This window comes from Triturus cristatus, chromosome 12 (assembly GCF_964204655.1).
Source record: "Triturus cristatus chromosome 12, aTriCri1.1, whole genome shotgun sequence".
In the NCBI taxonomy this organism is placed as follows: domain Eukaryota; kingdom Metazoa; phylum Chordata; class Amphibia; order Caudata; family Salamandridae; genus Triturus; species Triturus cristatus.
In genome coordinates this window covers 855849047-855858562 of record NC_140595.1, presented here as the reverse complement: position 1 = coordinate 855858562, position 9516 = coordinate 855849047, and positions in this window count along the sequence as shown.

Sequence of the window (9516 nt, the reverse complement as noted above, 5' to 3'; positions counted from 1 at the left end):
TTCTTAGACTTTTTTTTCCTTGCAGGGTTTATCTATTCATACCGTCACACCTACCCTCTAGCCGGAGGATTTTACCGTCTTGAAATAATTGCATTTTTCCGGGCATGCGTAATCCTAACGCTCTTAAGTAAGTAGGGGTCCCGTAGTGGGCGCTAACTTGTTAGTGATTGTCACTCTTATACTTACTACCCTCATTCCTTTTCAGTCTCTACTGGTGTTCGATCTAGACACCCCGATTTGTACTGTGTTTATAGTACCTTTCATAGCTTCATTTCCTCATTCAGATCTTGGAAGTCTGTTACTTTTCATTATTGCCTTACATTTTTATTACATTTCTATTATATCTTTTTCGACTCATAGTCCATTGTACATAGTTGTGCAACCACCTTCAGTCATTCTATTTCATTACTGGACTTGTTTTTGTATGAATCCCTTCCTATCAAGATTGGATAGTATATTCTGTGTTTCTCCTTATTTCAGCCCGTAGCGGTGAGGCTATACTCTACAAAGTAATTTGTTGGCCCTATTCTCTAGAGGAAGCGGTGCGCCCATCATACTTGTTATGAAGTAGGTCCAGGTTTATGACCTTCTTTTCTTTCACTAACATACTTTTTTTTTCATTTTTATAATCGTTTTCCTTTAAGAAAAAATTCTTTTAAGGTTCATGCACGCATTCTTTCTTTTCACGTGGTGGTACCTTTTTTACTATTTTTTATCTTTTGGTTGTATTGGTTCCCCTCTGGTGTTGCAGGCTCCTTCACAGATTACATTTAGCTGTGTGCATTGTAAATATTAGGCTATTTTACAACATGTTTTCCTTGTTTCCACAGAATGTTTAAACAAGTACTAATTCATACCCGTTAAGAAATTGTTTAATAAGTTTCCCGTCTGAACAAGACCTTGGAATAAGTTGGGAATTATATTGACACGAACTTCCAAAGGATTTTTGCGCCCTGACGAAGGAACTGTGGGTCTTTTGATCCTTCTCTGAAACGCGCGTCGGCGCTTCTCTCTGCTTCAATTGTCATTCTTTGTGGCGACATTTCTATTTTAATGTGTATATATTAGGAATGTATCACTATATGTTTTAGTAAGTGACTCTTTGTTGCATAGAATGTTTTGTATTGTTTGTGTTTTTTGTTATGTAATATGCAATTTGTGCTCACTTTAAATGTTGAGTTTGTGTCTCACACTTGAATTTTGATTCCCCTTTTTAACAAATCAACACATGATCAAATTTGTGTTTGCAAATGTATAAAGAGAAAATTATAAATATAAAAATAATGACATACAAATAATGCTTAAACTTTTTGATTAATAAAACTGTGAATTATCAATCCATTTCTGTGGTACATGGTTGTTGCTGTATATTGATTGTGGAGATATTCCCCATAGCTTATCTATTTTTTGAGAAGAGGTTTTTGTTCATATTGCGAACTGCTGATACACCATGGCACACAGTGCAACCCCCAGTGTACATCTGCAATGAATCCATGGATTCAAACCCCAATGGAAAAAAAATATCATCCACTCAGACCATACCCCCACTGCATGTAGCCAAAGGGAATGCACAGCGCGGGGTTGGGTGCATGTGGTGGTTAGCCGCAGGGACTGGCCGCAGACCAACCCCCAGCATGCATGGCCAAAGGCCATGCATGGTGGTGGTGTATTAACGTACGGTAATTATGTATTACTTTACGTAAAAATAAAACATAGAAATTCATTGAATAAAGCAAAGGTTACAAGGCTGTTGTAGTTACCACACAAAACCATTGAAAATCAGCCGTTTTGGTTTTACTTATGGTTATATTTATATGAATAAACTGTAACTTGTGCTGTTGTGTATCTTTAGGCCATGAGTTATAGTTTCTTAACATAAGATTAAATATAAGTATAAGGGCGCCACTGCCATGCACTGCTTATGACCTCATGTATTACATCACTCACAGCATATTCTAGGACATCATTTATGAAATCACTGATGACATCTCAAATGACTTAATTGATGACCTCACTTTTAACATCACAGATTGCATCACTGCTGACCCGCAGAATTGGTGAAATTTGGCGACTCTGTGTTTCTCTTGTAAAGCAGAGTTTTGGCCAAATTTTGCTAACCACCCCCATGGTTGTGATTGACCATGTCAAATGCTGCTGATAGATCCAACAGCACCAGAGCTGATACCTACCCTTGATCATCTTTCCATCTCAGATCATACAACACAATCATCATTACAGTTCCTTTACTGTGCTAGGGCAGGATGGAAAAAGGTAGTGTTCTGTAGGTCTTTTTCATACTTTTTATGCCAGTGTCTTTCTAACTGACATAATTTGAGTCTAGCCTCCTTCAGTTACTCTGTGTACCATGATGCCAATTTTGCACGGTTAATATGAATCCAGAAATTGAAGTCCCCAGTAACCATTATTTGTGAGTAGTGAGGCACAAGGGGATAAATTAGTTTAGACTGGTGTAGAAATAATACATATAACCCCTTCAATGTCCAAATCCTTCCCAACTGGAGCTTAGAGGGGAGTGGGAACAGTAAATGTAACCTGTTCAATGAGTAATACTTTACCCAGTGTAGCTTAGATTGAAGTAATAACGTGGAACCGTGACCCCTGGACACCGTGATCTTTTGCAGCAACAGCATCTTCCTGGTCCTCCTCGAAGTTGTGCTTTGGGCTCCGAGTAGGCCCAGCCTTGAGCACCTCCTGCACTGAAGATTGCTGGCCTCCACTCCACGAGTGACCCGTGGGCTAGTTTCAAGTGCGACCGCTCGAGGCTCCTTCACGATCACTAGCCCGTTGGCTAGCAGGTCCCGACAAAGGCAACTGCTTTTCTACTTGGTCTTTCCTGGTTTCTCCAGACGTGCACTGACTTACCCTTGCTGGGTGAGTCCCTCAGACCTTGCTGGTCTGCACCGCAGTCCTTTCTCTGAATTCCTGTGACTTGCCGTTACCAAGGCTTGTTGGGTCCATTCTGGTCGCTGACACCGCAGCACTCGACAGACTTTGTGGGACAGCTTGAATCCGGGTCGTGGACTTTGTCGACACCTCCTGGACCTCTTGGCTGAAGAGTCAAGACACCCATCAACTCACCTGAAGCACCCAACATCTGTGGGCATTGGTCCATCCTGCCCTCGGTCACTGGCTAGTGACCCAGACTCTGTCCCCTCTGCTTTCAGGTTCCTTCCATCCTAGATCCAGGCTTGGGTCTCTTCGGACACTTCTCCTCTTCACCGCAGCAGCAGTTCTTTGCAGGCTTCCATTGCAATCGACGATGCGACCCGACACCAAAAGATACCTATGCACCCGGCTTCCCTGGGTGAGGTAACTCGAGTACTCCAGTGCTCCCGTGGGTGCTAGCCCTAGAACTTCTTAAGTCCAAAAGGGTTTGGTCCTGACTCGATTAGAAGTGTCCCTAATCTTTACATTTCCAACTGTGACCTTGCCCATAGAAGATAACGGGAACCCGCGGTTGTGTTCTCACACTGCATACAGCCCCCATGGGTCCCCTGTGTCACTACCTTGGGTGGTTCCTTGGGGTCCCAGCAATTCTACAGGCTCTATGCCTTGTGTCTAGTTCAGTCGTGGTTCTTATACCACTTTTTTGGTATATGGTTTGGCACGCCCCTTGGGCCCAAACGTGTATTTGTGCTATTACTGATGATTGCTATCTTGTAACTTACGAACTTCGAACTCCAGTCTCATAAAGAGACTAGAGGGGTGTGTTTGATCTTAAATACATATATTTTAAATATATTCATGGTGTGGTTGTCCTTTCAATTGATCATTCAAGAGATTATAGACTGGTAAAACAAGCTGCTTTACATTTCTGCAAGACTTAGCCTGAAGGCTGCTCTCCATAGCTACCACTAGGATAGCTTTCAATAAAGGTTGTCTTTAACCTATTCACCATAAGGGGTTGTTTGGACTGATACAAGGTGCCCACTAGAACTAGTGGACAGTATATATCAGGCCACCTTCTCACAGCTCTTACTACCACTGACGAGATATTGAAGTGTTTTGTGCAGGTAGCACACTGTTTCAGTACTCAAGGTCTGTGGTTAGTCTGGTGGTCATTAGGGATTGTTAGTTATTTTTGATTAGTGGGGCTAGTGTTGTGCTCTCAAGAAACTCTTCCATGCGTTTCCTCCAGTGTTTTGTGGTAGATTAAGTTATTAGGAGGGAGGTGTGATCAATAATGTGAGTTCATGTTAATAGAAAGCGGAATTAATATTTCCTTTGTTTACAACTTTATGCTTCTCTTTTTCTAATGTGAGGTACTGTGTTATACCTGATTTTTATACCTTGGGTTTGTCAGGTGAGATTTGGAGGAGTGGATCATCTCTGTGATTTGCAACTATTGTTCATTATGTATTTTTGAGGCGGACACATGATTGATATATTTGTAGGGTGACCTGGTTCTCCCCTGATGTTACTAAGGGGGGTGTTTATAAAGGTATGGTGCTTATTTAGTTCTCCCTTGATCTTAAAGGGTCTTGCAGTGTCGTCTGTTTATAGGCAGAGTGGTCAGAATGTATGAGGGTACTCGTTGTAAAAGAGATCATATAGTTTCTCCGATTTATTATGTAGGGAAAACCTCAATCTTAACCACTCTTTGGAAGTCTAAGTGATTCTCAGCAGCTCTAATCATTTCATGAAAGGAATTCCATAGTTTGGTGGCTTGAATGGAGAAGGTAGTGTCACCAACACTTTTCTTCTGGGCAGGCATTAGTAAACACAGAACCATCTTATGATATAAGCTCAGAAGAATTTAATTTCTTTGCTTTTTATTGCTCTGTGAGTGATGCAACACAGCTTACAAAAGTATATTTTTTCAGTGGGGAGCCAGTTTTGAAGGGGCATGACCACTTCTCATTGAGGTCGTCTACCTACAAATGGTTCACTTTAGGATGAAGACAGGGCCTAGTTGGAACTTGCCACCTAATGGGGTCTGGAGAGAGTGGACTCTGTGAAGACCGTTGAACAAAGCAAAGGCCTTACGTTGTACGGGCTAGGCAAACCATATCTCATAGATTGCGCATTAAAGGTCCCCTACGCACAAAAAGCGAAGGCTGTTTGTTGTACCGGGGGTTGGCCAGCCACGTCTCATTGATTGTGAAAAAGAGATTGTCTACGTAAAAAGGGTCTGGTACAGGGCAAAGACTGTGATTAGTAGGGTCTTGGTCACCAAATGGGACTAGAGCATCTGGAGGGAGTGGGAGATCCATGAAGACTTCTGTACAAAGTGAAGGCTTTGCACTGTAGGGGCCTGGGGCCAGATGTATCAAAGGGTTTTGCCCATTCTGTGTCTATGGGGAAATGTGTTGATACATATGGCCCTTGGTCACACACATCTCATTCATTAAGCATGAAAGGTCACCTACACACAGAGGTCCAGTACAGCCCCCCCCAATGCGTCGCCATCCAAATAAATGTCAGGCTCCTGAGGCCCAGGGGCAGAAAGCAGCTCGGAGAGGGAAGCCGCATGCTCTTAACAAATTTGAAAATTCTGCCCTAGCCCATCCCGGTGGGTTTTTTTCTCAAAAAAAGTCAGCCCTTTTTTAAACAAAAGCTACCACAAATTAACACTAATATTTTTAGCTTTGGGAGACAGGGTTGCCCCCACATCCTTGTTGATGTGGTGGCAGCCAATCAGGTTATATCTTTTTATCTGTTGGATCCACAGATCCTCCACAGCTTGAGATACATATATACCACTTGACACGGATGGTACCGTGATTCGTGAAGGCGGAGTTTCATGCTATCTTCATTTAACCTTAAAAGAAACACACAATTGCGGGAAATTGTTGCAATATTCTTTAATAAGCAACTTGATGAAAATCGCTCCGACAAATGTGTTTCGGGTACAAGCCTTTTTCATTGTCGGTTTAACCGGCATTCATAACATACTCGACCTATACTCGCCATTTTAATTGGTGGGCAATGTATATCAGCAAAATAGGAAACTGATCATTATTTTACAGATGGTAAATATACGACAGCCATCTTTGCACAATTTTAGAGGTTATGCATTTAACGTCTCATAACCTTTTATTTCCTCTATGTTATTATGTCGACCACATTTTCCTTTTTATTTACAATTTATCTTCAATTGTTATATCTCAGTTCATTTTGAGAAAAATAATCATTGTGTATGTTCAAACTATTCACAATACTTCTGTAATGTTGGGTGTTAGTGGTATAGGAAGTGATGATGTCTAGTTGCTTCTGTGTGTAGTGTTCTGGATATCTAATAAGTACGGTACGGTGCACAAAATGTAGGGCAAACACCCTATAACCCCTGAGTCTGTGAAGGAAAGAATCCTGCACAATGCTGTGAACTAGAGACCTATGCACATGATAAATGTTGCAAAGAAAGTTCACCAAGTGATTTGAGCACAAAAGTCAATAAAGTGCTGTTAAATGGTCAAATGTAAAAGTTGGTGAATCCGCAATCAAAATCATGTGGTATGTTCCGAAAAGGTACATCTAAGTTAGGGTGATCTGATGTAGGACCGTGCCGAAGTGTAAGGGAAGCGTGTAATAAGCCGCTCCATTAATCCTTTGACCTGCAGCGAGTACACTAAGGTCTGCAACGGCATCCGGCGTGTTCTCTGTTCCAGATGTGGACTAGTCCAGAACAAAGGGCACGCCCGATGCCGTTGCAGACCTGAGCGTACTAGCTGCTGGTCAAGGAGCCTAACCTAGGTGTATCGTATTGGAACATACCACATGATTTTGATTGCGGATTCACTAAGACTTTTACATTTGACCAGCCGGGTCGGAATTATAACCGGCGGAGTGATCAGTGAGAGACTGCATACACGAAGTACAGCCCTGAAGAAGTCATGGGATGATTCCCATTGTGATGAAGCACATGTTGGCTGGTTGCTCTTGGTGTTTGATGGAATAAAAGACAAGATACAGATTTAATTGGACTTTATTGACTTTTGTGCTCAAATCACTTGATGAACTTTCATTGAAACATTTATTGTGTGCACAGGACTCCAGTTCAAACTATTTACAATACTCACAATTCATAGTATATATGTGCACATTTCCTTATTAGCCATGATCATTCTTTGTGGGTTTTCTCAATGGCATATTTCCGAGCATAATTCATGGCTACCAATTCCAAAGATCCACTTGACAATATTTTCTCCATATTGTTAAAAAGAGAGTGTAAATTTAGTATACACTCTCACCCAGAATTGTGCCCTGACTGGGCTTGTGTACCACTTGCTCCCAGAAATGTTTGTAAACGTGATCATGAAGTGCCAAATCACTTTGATTATGCATTTGATATGTCAGGAGGCTCTATCTACTCTTGATCAAGATTTCTAATAATGGCCTGAAATTGTTATCCCACATGGACATCTGTGTTGATGTGGTGACGGCCAATCAGATCTTATCTTTTTTTCTGATCAATCCATGGATCCTCTTCAGCTTGAGGTGCCTGCGCCTCATCCCTGGTGGTCCAGTGGAAGAACCTTGCTCTTCTGCTGGTCCGCTCTGCCAGCCTTCTGTAGTTTTCTGTCTTGTTTGTCTGCCATTTGTCTGTCTGTCCCCTGTTTTTGTGCCCCGGCCTGCCTTTTTGTCTATTTGTTCTCTTTTACTTTTGTTCTATTTTGTGCCATTAGTGCCATTTTTCCACTTTCCTGTTTTCTGCTGCCTTTCCCCTCTGCTGCTGCCCCTTTGGCCCCTCCCCCACTGCTGGTTCCCACTACCAACTCCCAGCTGTGCTCCCTCCCCTGTCCTCTACTCAATGGCGGCCGCTGTGTGGCCACACCCTGGCATGCCAAAGGCAATCCCATCTGCACCCATCCGCGACTCGACCACGACCAGTTGCAGAGACCCTGATTCTCTGACCTTCCACCGCTGTGACTCAGCTGCCTTACACGTAATCAACCCCGGAAGAAACAACAACTGCCAGCTTTCAACGCTGATCACCACCCATGGCCAGTTCTCCTGCTGACACTGCTGCCACACCTTCACCCACCTATGGGCCCGACAGCTACCGCCCACCCACCCACCCACCGGTAACCATCGCACACAAACACCTGTGCTGCATCCTCCTCAATGTACTCTCCCTTCACAGACATGCAGTAGAAATCTGGGACCTCCTTGACAACCTGTCACCAGACGTCGCCTTCCTCACATAAACCTGGCCCAACGCCACCTCTGCCCCCGACATCACAACCGCCATCCCCGACAAATACAAGATCCAGAATAAGGACCGCCTCAACCACCCGGGAGGAGGACTCGCCATCGTACACAAGAACTCCGCCCGTCTCACCACAGCCAGCACAGAGAGTGTGTGAAAGTAATGATGCTCACGTTCAAATAGGGATAGCATGTCAGTTCTGCCAAGTACCGTTCATCAGGTGGTAGACTAATGCATTTTATTGTGGTGTCCGCATCACCACACTAAAATAGGTTAGTCATTCATTTATAGCACCTCGCTGACACCAACAGTGCTGTGCAAGCCTTACCATGAAAGGTGTTGCATTAGCAGCGGCACAAGTGCACTACTGGCAGGGTGAACACTTTCCGATGTCTGAGACTGATGCTTCATAGAATGTACTCTGAGTTTATTGGCAAATTCCACGGACATGGCTGCATCAACTCTAAAAAAATGATGGTGCCGCTGCAGCCTGGGGGCTGCATTGATCAAGCTACCATTCAGACATCGGGGTGGCTCTAGGTATCATTTGCCCCGTCACAGCCCCATGTCACCACGTTAAAAAATACAACATCCTATAGGAGTAATTGAGGCGACGGGCAGGAGCTTTGCTTCTTGTTGAACTGCTCAGTGTCCCTCTGGTCCACGTGGCATAGTGCGAGTCAGCCTCAGTGCTGGTGATAATGTAGTTTAGGAGGTTGGCATGCCTGACTTGCACCAGGCAGGATGTTTTTAAGAAAGTACTGTTGAACCTTCAGGCAGACATCATGCGACTCCAGACAAGGCTCTGAATCAGATCAACTTGTCAAAGTGAGTGCTGTCTTTAAAGGTAAAGCTCAGTCCGACAAATCATTCCACGGGCTAGCTCAGTCATAGTAACATCTACTTCTGGGAACATCTGCCTGATCTGTCCCAGGTCAAAGCACCGAGGTCTCCGGGCTGCTCGATTTACTGGAGCACAGTACTGTCTGAGCAGCCCTGAGCAGAGCAGCTGTCAGCAGTGTCCCCAATCAAGGCACTAAGGTCTCCAGGCTGCTCAACTGACTGGAGCACAGTACTGTCTGAGCAGCCCTGAGCAGAGCAGCGGTCAGCAGTGTCCCCAGTCAAGGCACTAAGGTCTCCGGGCTGCTCGACTTATTGGAGCACAGTACTGTCTGAGCAGCCCTGAGCAGAGCAGCGGTCAGCAGTGTCCCCAGTCAAGGCACCGAGGTCGCCGGGCTGCTCGACTGACTGGAGCACAGTACTGTCTGAGCAGCCCTGAGCAGAGCAGCTGTCAGCAGTGTCCCCAGTCAAGGCACCGAGGTCTCCAGGCTGCTCGACTGACTGGA